Here is a 9,761-nt window from a genome sequence, read left to right on the forward strand (position 1 = left end):
TGTTTTTGTGTTTTCAGAGTGTGTTTTTGTTTGAAATGTTTTTAAAGTTTTGCCGAAACATTCCATGGCAGATGGATATCTTTTTGATTAGGTTTTCTGTAAATAGGTTAAAAGAAAGTTTGTTATTGAATATGATACCAAGATCACAGACACTATTAACTATTTCTAGGCACTGGTTATTAAGCAAAAAATTATTACTGGAAGGATTTCTAACAAGGCTAAAAAACATACTTTTGTTTTGCTAGAGTTTATTAAAAGGTTTAGTAATATGATTTATATCTTTTTGTAGAGTTATTTTAATGTTATTTGGGAAACTTGAGTAGAATGACTTGGTTATGCTGGAGTGAAATACAGATTTTGACCATAAAAAATAATGGAAAAGTTCATCCCTATTTATGAGATTTTGATTTATATGAAGTTTTCAGGAATGAAGTGTGCTCTTAAATTAGGGTTACACTGTATATCATGAAATTCTTTAAAACTTGGCATTATATCTTAAAGTTGTCATGAAATATAAAAATATAGCTAAATTAAAGTAACCAAAAACTTTTTAACAGTCGAGAAACATTTCCATACTACAGTAGAAACTTGATTTAACATTTTTTTACTTAAGATATTTTTGCATTTAATGTATTTTTTACTGGTGCCTTCAAATTTTATTGCAATTGCATTTAGTATCTTTCAGTTTTGCATATTTTTGGGGTTTAATGTTTCAAAAACTTAATCTCCAGATAATGTTTTATCTCAAATGGTTTTTTTTAATATATATATATTTCATATTCAGATGGTTGGGAGTGTTTTAATAATTTAGTGAATTATTGAGATCATTTCACTATTATATGATAGTAAGAAAATACCACTTTCTAAAATTTTGGCTTTTTGGCAGCCATTTCAATACTTGGAAGCCATATTGGATATTATAGTAACATATATAAAATGCAATAGGAAATCTTTATCTCTCTAGGAATTAAAGAGATTCTCTATGAAGTCAACAATGATATGGGATCTTGTGTCAACTTGGCAAAGAAACTCAACATTAAAGTAACAACTTTATATAGTATAGTAATAAGCAGGAATAAATTTGAAAAGACAGCAAGAGAGCGCAGAGTTGATGCAAAGAACTGAAAATACATTAAAGCAAGCCTATATTTGGAGCTGGAAGAGTGTTTGATGCAATAGTTCAATTAACAGTGTGCAGTTCTCATCCTGATAAATGACCAACTATATTCCTATTCTACAACTCCAAGACAAAAGTATTAAACTAACCCAATTGAAATGTAACACACAACTTTTTAAGCCTGAATACATTAAGTGAAAACAAGTAAAAAAAATATAATACACAATGATTCAATAATGTCTATAGAGATTTTTTGAATATTTTAATGCATTACTTGTTGCATGCTTCATTACAAAAAAAATGAAAAGCAAAAATAAATCAAAGACAGTTATTAGATCACCCTAAAGTAAAGACTTAATTATTAAACCATCTTATCTAAAATCTGGTTGGTCCACTTTTTCAAACACAACAGCCTTGATCTGTAGTGGCATTTATTGAATTAAATGTTGGCATATCTCAGGAGATATTTCATATTTGGATTATTGAATTAATTTTTCAATTCCTTTTTAGTATAGCAGCAGCTTTTCTGACTCTTTTTCTTCAAAATAGCCCATAGGTTAAGAGTCAGGGCTATTTGTAGGTCAATCCAAACAAGAAATATGATTAGCATGCATCTAGGATATCATACTGCAACATCTGTGACATGAAATTTAAAAATGAATGTTTCTGGGAGGATATGAAATTTCTATTATCTGTGATCATATGGGATAACAAAAATGTGATCATATTTTACATAAGAAAAATGTGCAGTAAATGCTGAGGCATACATTGACATTTTGAACAATAAATTATTTCCTACACTTGAAGAACAATTTGGAGATAATTAATTTATATGGAATATAATCCTCACAAAGTTCAAACTGTGACATAGTATCATCTTCAATTGTACAGCTGGAGAAAGGATTAGTGTTTCTCCAGAAACAGTTTAACATTGGAAGAAAAATGTTTTGCTATGATTCATTGCAGGATATGAAAATAAAAAACATATTCTTAACGGAGATGAAACAAGATTGTTTTACAATGTACTTCCAAGCAAAACTGTTACACATTGCAATGAAAAGAGTCATAGAGGTAAGAAAAGCAAAAAAGATGAAATTACTGCTCTTGGTCATAGGAAAGTACAAGTAGCCCTGATGCTTCAAAAATATCCATGCATTGCTGACAAATTACACATTCAACTGGAAATATGGATGAAAAGTGTTGTTTTCCATAATTATCTGTGTGCTCTTGATGTAAAAATGGGGCATAAGAAAAGGGAAATTTTGCTGTTCATTGATTAGTGTCCTGCACATCTGAATTTTACTCAATAGAAAAACATATAAATGGAATTTTTCTCTCCAAATTGCACAAGAGAACTACAGCCCTTGGATTTAGGCATTATCAGTTCTTTCAAATAATGATATATAAAATGAATTGTGCAGGAATTAATAACACTTATTGAACTAGGATGGATCATTGTTGCTGATGACCTGAAGTTAAATATCTTCAATGTTGTTTGTATTCTGCATCACAACATTTCAAGCTGCATGGAATTTTGTGATATTTAAATTCATTGAAAATGCTTTCAAGAAGGCAGGATTTTTCAAGACATTCTCAGCATCTGACATTAAATTAGTTGTCAACAATAAAGACATTGAAGACGATGATGAAGAAGAATGGAAAATTGATACTAGTGAAGATGCAGTTGCATTTGCAAATTATACAATATTTTATGATGACATAGATGTGAACTGTAAGAAATTGAGGACCTACAAAATAATGGCGTAAACCATGACAACTCGCGTGTAGATATTGAAAAAGTAGAGAATGATGGATTGCCAGTTCCATAATTCAGTGATGCTGCCAATGCTTTGTAGTGTGTTCACCAGTATTTTAATGCACAATAGTGGAGATAATACTGACAAAAGATTGCTTTTTTTTTTTTTATGTTTTAAACTTAGAAACTGCAGCAATTAAAGACGCACAGAAATCATCAACAGGAAACAAACATGTATCATTAATTACTTTGAAAAAACAACTTAACAGTTTATTATAGATCTATGTAAAAGATGTCTAGAAGTTTTAGAAGAAGTCTATTATATTGTAACTTATGAAATAAAGACTTTCAGAGAAACGTTTATAATGGTAATATGTGTTTTTTTTCCTTCATTTTGAATGCATATCCACATAAATTTATACATTCTGGAATGTTTTTTAAGAATGTTTGGATTTTAGGCATTTTGCAATTTAATATTTTTCATTGGTTCTTTGAAAAACATTAAATTGAATTTATACTGTATTTTAGATTGCAAGATGAATCTCCAAGACAATAGAAGAGAATTACAGTTTTTGATGTTTAGACATTTTCTGCTAAATTCTAAATTTTCTTTTTTTATTTTATTATATTTGCATGGATTGGATATCTTGTATATTTCTAATGGGCTTAGTCTTGCTCCAATAAACAACAGAACTGTCTGTCTTGGTGATCAAGTAGCCCCTAGAAGAAAGGCTACTTAGATCACTATGTTGTTTTTGCTTCTGGTCCAATGAAACACATTTATTGGGACTTATTTGATCAAACCCAGTTGTTAAAAAAGTTCCATTGCTTCTTACCTCTGCCAAAGACTTTGCTTTATTACATTATTCATCTTTTGTATGCATCACAGTGACTTTTTTTGGCAAATGTAATTATATTTTATTACAAGAATCCATATTAATGTTCTGAATGAAAAAGTAGTTTCTGTATAACTTAAATTGTACTATACATATTTTGTGGATTCACAGATGTCACCTTCCCAATGAAATGATTGACAACCTTTTTTTCTGAGGAGTCAATGGATATAAAAACAATTTCAGATATTAGCTAACTAATGATTATTAAGACAAAACAAACATTATATTTTTTTTTTACAGAGAGAATTTTTAATTCATAAGCATTTTTGAAAGAACATATTATACAAATCAAAAAAGAATTTGTTTTAATACATAATAACAAAGCAATATATTATTCAAGAACAAAGTTAATTTAATAATATACACTTTAAACCAATATACTTGTCAAAATTTGCATAGATTCATCAAACTATCATCATGACAACAGGCAAAGTTTTTGATTGAAATGTTCAAAACATTTGAATCAAAAACTTTTTATAAAAGTTATTATCTGAAGTTTTAGAAAAATTCTCCAAAATGTTTATGAATTAATGATTAATAATCTATTGTCTAAGTATTAATTTGAAGGAATTTAAAGCTAGATTTCCAAAATTATGTTATAGTTTACTTTTTAAACAATAAATATTGAATAAGAAGTATAAATAACAGTTACAAATTTCTTAAAATAATTTCATTAATAGTATTTTTTAAAAAAAATGATTNCGATCTTCCGAACAATCCCAGTCCCCAATTGATTCGGATAATCGATGCTCTACTGTAAATATAATTGAAGACAAGCAAAAAAATATCTTAAAAATTTTTTCAAACACACAGGATCATGTAAAAACATGCTGTGTCACTCACTACCTTTATTTTAGGCTAGTGCTACAAAAAAATGTAAAAATGTTATAAGCTTCATCAGATCTTTTATTCCTTTTTAATTGTATTTATTTCTGTAATTAACCCCCTGACATATGTCATTTACCATCTATTGTATGTATCAGTATTCTATAAATTAAAATATTTCTTTTTATTACTTTAAAGCTATATCTACAATTTTTAGCTTTATTGTCTTTTTAGCAATTTTTATACCATCTTTTTAGCTAAATCTGGTGTTATTTTGGTAAAATAATTGGCAAAATTTTTTCATTTGCTTCATTTTTTCTACACTAGAGAAGTAATTTTTAGTAGACTTAAAAAACAAAGTTTTTCCTTTTTTCATCCAATCTGCATTGGATTTATTGCAGGTTATCCAACTAGATAAAACCTAAATTTTTTCCTCTTACTTCTTTTTTGATTTGTGAACTAAAAAAAGTTTTGGTGCAATATTCTATGCCAAATTTTGGTTGTCTAACATTTGTAACATTATTTATTCGCACTATAAGTATAACTATAGTGTGATTAAATATTGTTACAAATACTTGCATTGTTAATTTAGTCACTGCAATTCCAGACAATTGAAATTTGGCATAGAATATTACACCAAAAAGTTTTTTTGGTTTACAAATCAAGAAAGAAATAAGAAAATTGCTTATACTTCAAATTCCAGTAAAATTAAATTTTTTCTTTGTTTTAACCAGAATAAGATAGGTAAAGTCTGAATTTTAAGTTTTGTTCTTGTTTCATCCATACATTTTTGGATAATGTCAGCTTTATTTACTTGTGATCTGGATAAAACATGCTTTACATGGATAATTATTAGATTGTTTCTTTCTTTAACCAAAGACTTGGCCAGTTAATTCTAACTTTATCCAATTTGCAGACTAGCATAACATGATCTTAACTAATATAGGAATCATTGAAATGATTTTTTTCATCTACAATTAACAAGTTTTAATTCATTCATTTTCAATGCCTGATAGGGGTTGCAGGGACAGCTGTCTCAGTAGAGTCTTACAATGGCTTTATTTGTATTAACTGAACACAGCTCCCAATTGGAATCTCAAGATATACATACAAACAGACATCTCTGAGGATGCATACAGAAATTTTAATGGCTCTAAGAGCTGGCTGTTAATTCCATATTTCCTCAACACTTTCCACAACTTATCCTAAGGAACATGTTGTATGCCTTCTTAAGATATGTGAAGCTTGCTTCATAAACCTTGAGAAGGCACATGACCATCTTTTTATATTCTTAACATTTCTGAAACATTTGTTGGAGAATAAAGATTTGGTTTGTAATGTTTTTACCAGGTCAAAAATCACATTGTTCATATTGGAATGATGCCTTGACTATCTATTTGTATCTCCTTTTTTAAGCACTTATCATAGACCTTTCTATGAAGACTGAGCAGAGAGATGCTCAACAGTTAAAGCATTCAACCCTAGTATTTTTTAAGATAAGATTTATAATCCCAGTCTATCGTTTCTTTGGTGTTTTTTCTGGAAACTAATGCTATCTGACAAGATATACATTAACCAAGATAAGCTATTAGTATTCAATGCTTTTGATTTTAACATTATAGGTTGAATTTCATTATCACTTTTTTCCAGATATTAGTGTTTTTATTGTCTTTCTGATGTCCTACCATGGTAAGACTCCACCAAAACATGCTCTTCTCCTGGGTTTAAGAGATTGTTAATCTTTTCATCTATTGATAATGTCTTTATCATGAGTAAGGAATGCTTTTTTGTTGAGTGAGAAGTATTCTTTATTCTCCCATGAAAGTGACAGATGGCCTGCCAGAATATTTTATTTACATTTGTACAGTCTAATTCCATTTTTCTGCTACAGTGTTTTATATATATACATACATATGTACATAGCAACTTTTTTTGCATCTTGATACATTGGCTTTACAGTTCAGAAGATCTTGAACTTAGCCAATCTAAGTAATCCCTCTTGTTTGAGCAAAGTAAGAAGATAACCATTGATTTTTACTTTCATCGGGATGTTGATTAGCAAAAATTTTGTGGTAAAAGAACTAAAAGTATAATAATTACATATTGATATATATTTTGTTATTTTACTAATAATTAGATACTTATTTTATTGGTTTAACAAAAACAGTCGACCCCCCTATAACGTACATTCCTATAATGTAGCGAAAAAATTGTAGAAACTTTCGTATAAAGTACCTCCTATAACGTTGTTTCGCGACAAGATTGATAGAGTCTGGACCAATAGTGGATGAGCAGCCGAACTACTTTCCTCCGATCCCGCGCCACGCTACGGAGCGGCTAAATTGAGTTTGCTATCGTCTGTTTAGTATTATATATAAATTATATATAAATTAGGTACTGTAAGTCTAATACAGCACTAATTTTATACATTTCTTGTGAAAGAAACACTTCTTATTCAACGGCCATAAAAATTATTTATATTAATGATGTCTCCAAAGGTCAAGTTATTTTTATGCGAAAAATTCGTTATTAGAAATCGCAGCCGCCGTTTAATGTGCTGTTCCGCGATGAAAACCAGCTTTAAGCAACAGCGTAGTCGAACGGTACACACTCGGTAAGTAATCCTATAATTTTTTGTTTATAGCATAGTTTATATGGATTACTCCCAAAAAATTATACGTGTTTTGGAAATGTTGAGTCGAATTAGTCTAGAATCGATTAATTTTATAGAAGAAAACCTTTCGAACAGCCTTAGTTCGTAAAGTTCCCACCTATCGGGTTGCGATTGGATCATGTATTTAATCATTCCTATAACGTAAAATTCGATTAGCGTGGAACGTAACTAAGCATTATAGGGGGGGTCTACTGTACTTGCTACATTAAAATTATGTTAGATGATTAGTTTTTTATTGAATTATGTAGATTTTTATGCAGTTTGTTTTTCTTTATTACCGTATAAATGAAAAAAATCCTTTATATTAGATTATTTGCTGTAATATTGAAGAAATTTTTAAAAATATTTTCAGTTTTTTTTATTACTATTTTTTTAGTATGGGATAATTTAGTTTATTTTTATTTACTTGCAGTTTATAATTTTTAGTTACACCAAAATATGCTTCACTAGAGAATTCTTCTTTAAAACATATTTTTGCATTGTTTTTTTCTTGTAAATACAGGTAACTTGCAGATTTTTTATTTTTTTTTTAATCTTGATCATAACCACTAATTCAGAAAAAACAAAAACAGATTATTTTCAATGTAATCAGCTAAACTTTTATATTACCACACATAAATTTGCATATTTTTGTTTCTTTTGATAGCATAAACAAAATTTTCAGATGTTTTTATTAAAAAAACAAAAACTGCAAATGTGATATATATACAGGTCTCTTCTCATTTACAATTTTAAAATTAAATTTTGATAGCTATAATATAATATCTGAACAAATTTCAAAGTTAAATAATTATTAAAAGTTATAAAATGTACTTAATGAATACAGTATTTTATTTTAAAATATGGTATTTTCATTGATAAACTTGCAATAGTTAGCATAGACCAAAACATGCTAAATTTTGTCACTACTATTGTTCATATAAAACAGAATTGCTTGTCAACAAAAAATTTAGAACTTCTTTAACATTTATTTATTAGCAAACATAAAAGTATTTTCATTGATAAAATTAATGTTTAGATCTAAGCATACTAATTTAACATTGCAGTTGCATAGCTACTGCTTTCAACTTGTATTCAGAGAGATAAGATTCCTCATTTTTTACTTATCTTAGCTTCACATTGATAAATGAATTTAAAAACAAACTGGGACTATAGAAGTTAGTAATAAAAGTGACGTAAGATTTTTAATTTAAAAAAGTTTTTTATCAACAATTGAAGATTTAAATTTTGTTTTTGTTAATTTTATATTATATGTTTATTACATTCCACTATACGTTTAAAATGCAGTCTACTTTTGGATACTTCTCTAACGTTTTCGGTCTAATTCATAGACCTTCTTCAGGATTGATGTAAAAAAATTTTAAAAATTTTAACTTTCCCAACGGTAATTCGAACAACGCACGTTCTATAATCTTCAGATATTCGATTGCGCATGTCCATTAGCTCTTTATAATGCCGCCGCTCTCCATGCCAATGCTATTTTACTTGACTCTCGAAAATTTATATTTAGCCCCTTTTCTCTGTATTTATAAATGTGTCATGCCTCTGCATACTTTAGATGTCGTTTATTATCAATGTTTTGTATAATATCCGCCTTGCTCCATTCGATTGCAATCTCTGCAGGATCCGCGATAGCATAATTAGCCAAAGCCGTGATCGGTTGTTTAGATCTTATATTCTTTTCGTGCTCGAAAAGAATATAAGACCGAAAACGTTAGAGAAGTATCCAAAAGTAGACTGCATTTTAAAGGTATAGTGGAATGTAGTAATTAATAATGCAGTTAGAGATTTAATAAATAATTATATGTTTATGTGTTAATAAAGCTTAAGATTACTTCATACACATAAACTATATATAAGTTATAAAATTAAATTCTTCATTTTATATTGATTAATCAAAACTAAAAGTTTAGAATCTATTTATTTATTTACTATATAAATGTCAGTCTCAATTTACATGATGTTTATTTACTTGAAACCAATCTACTGTGTAAACTGAGAGTTAAGAATATATTATAATAATACAGTGAGAATCCATTTTATGAATAGTCTATACAAGAACTTGATACAACAAACTGTATTATTTTATCTTTCCTTTCTATTTATGAGATGAAATATTTGATATAATGAGTGCTGATTAATACTTACAAGAATAAAACATTCTAATCATGGATATTCTTCTTCTTGTTGGTGCCATATCAGATTCCTGACGTCGGCGACACCTGGCGTAGGTTTGTAATCCGCCAAGGTGTATACTAGGGAAAGTTACTACCCAGAGTGGTTTCCCGTTGCCTTCTCTGGGGCGCGATGTTACGCGAGGGGAACTAATGCCTTCCGGGAGGACTTTTATGGGGAACTGGCCTCCTATTTAGTCGTTATTGGCAAGGAGAAAACCCGGAAAACTCCAAGCAGCCAGCCTGTCCGATCGCGGCGCGAACCCACGACCGAACTCCCAGTGTTTAGGGTACGAAGACCACTCGGCCACTGGTGGGC

Source organism: Centruroides sculpturatus, unplaced genomic scaffold, assembly GCF_000671375.1.
Source record: "Centruroides sculpturatus isolate CEXI.00-Female unplaced genomic scaffold, Cexi_2.0 scaffold524, whole genome shotgun sequence".
NCBI lineage: Eukaryota > Metazoa > Arthropoda > Arachnida > Scorpiones > Buthidae > Centruroides > Centruroides sculpturatus.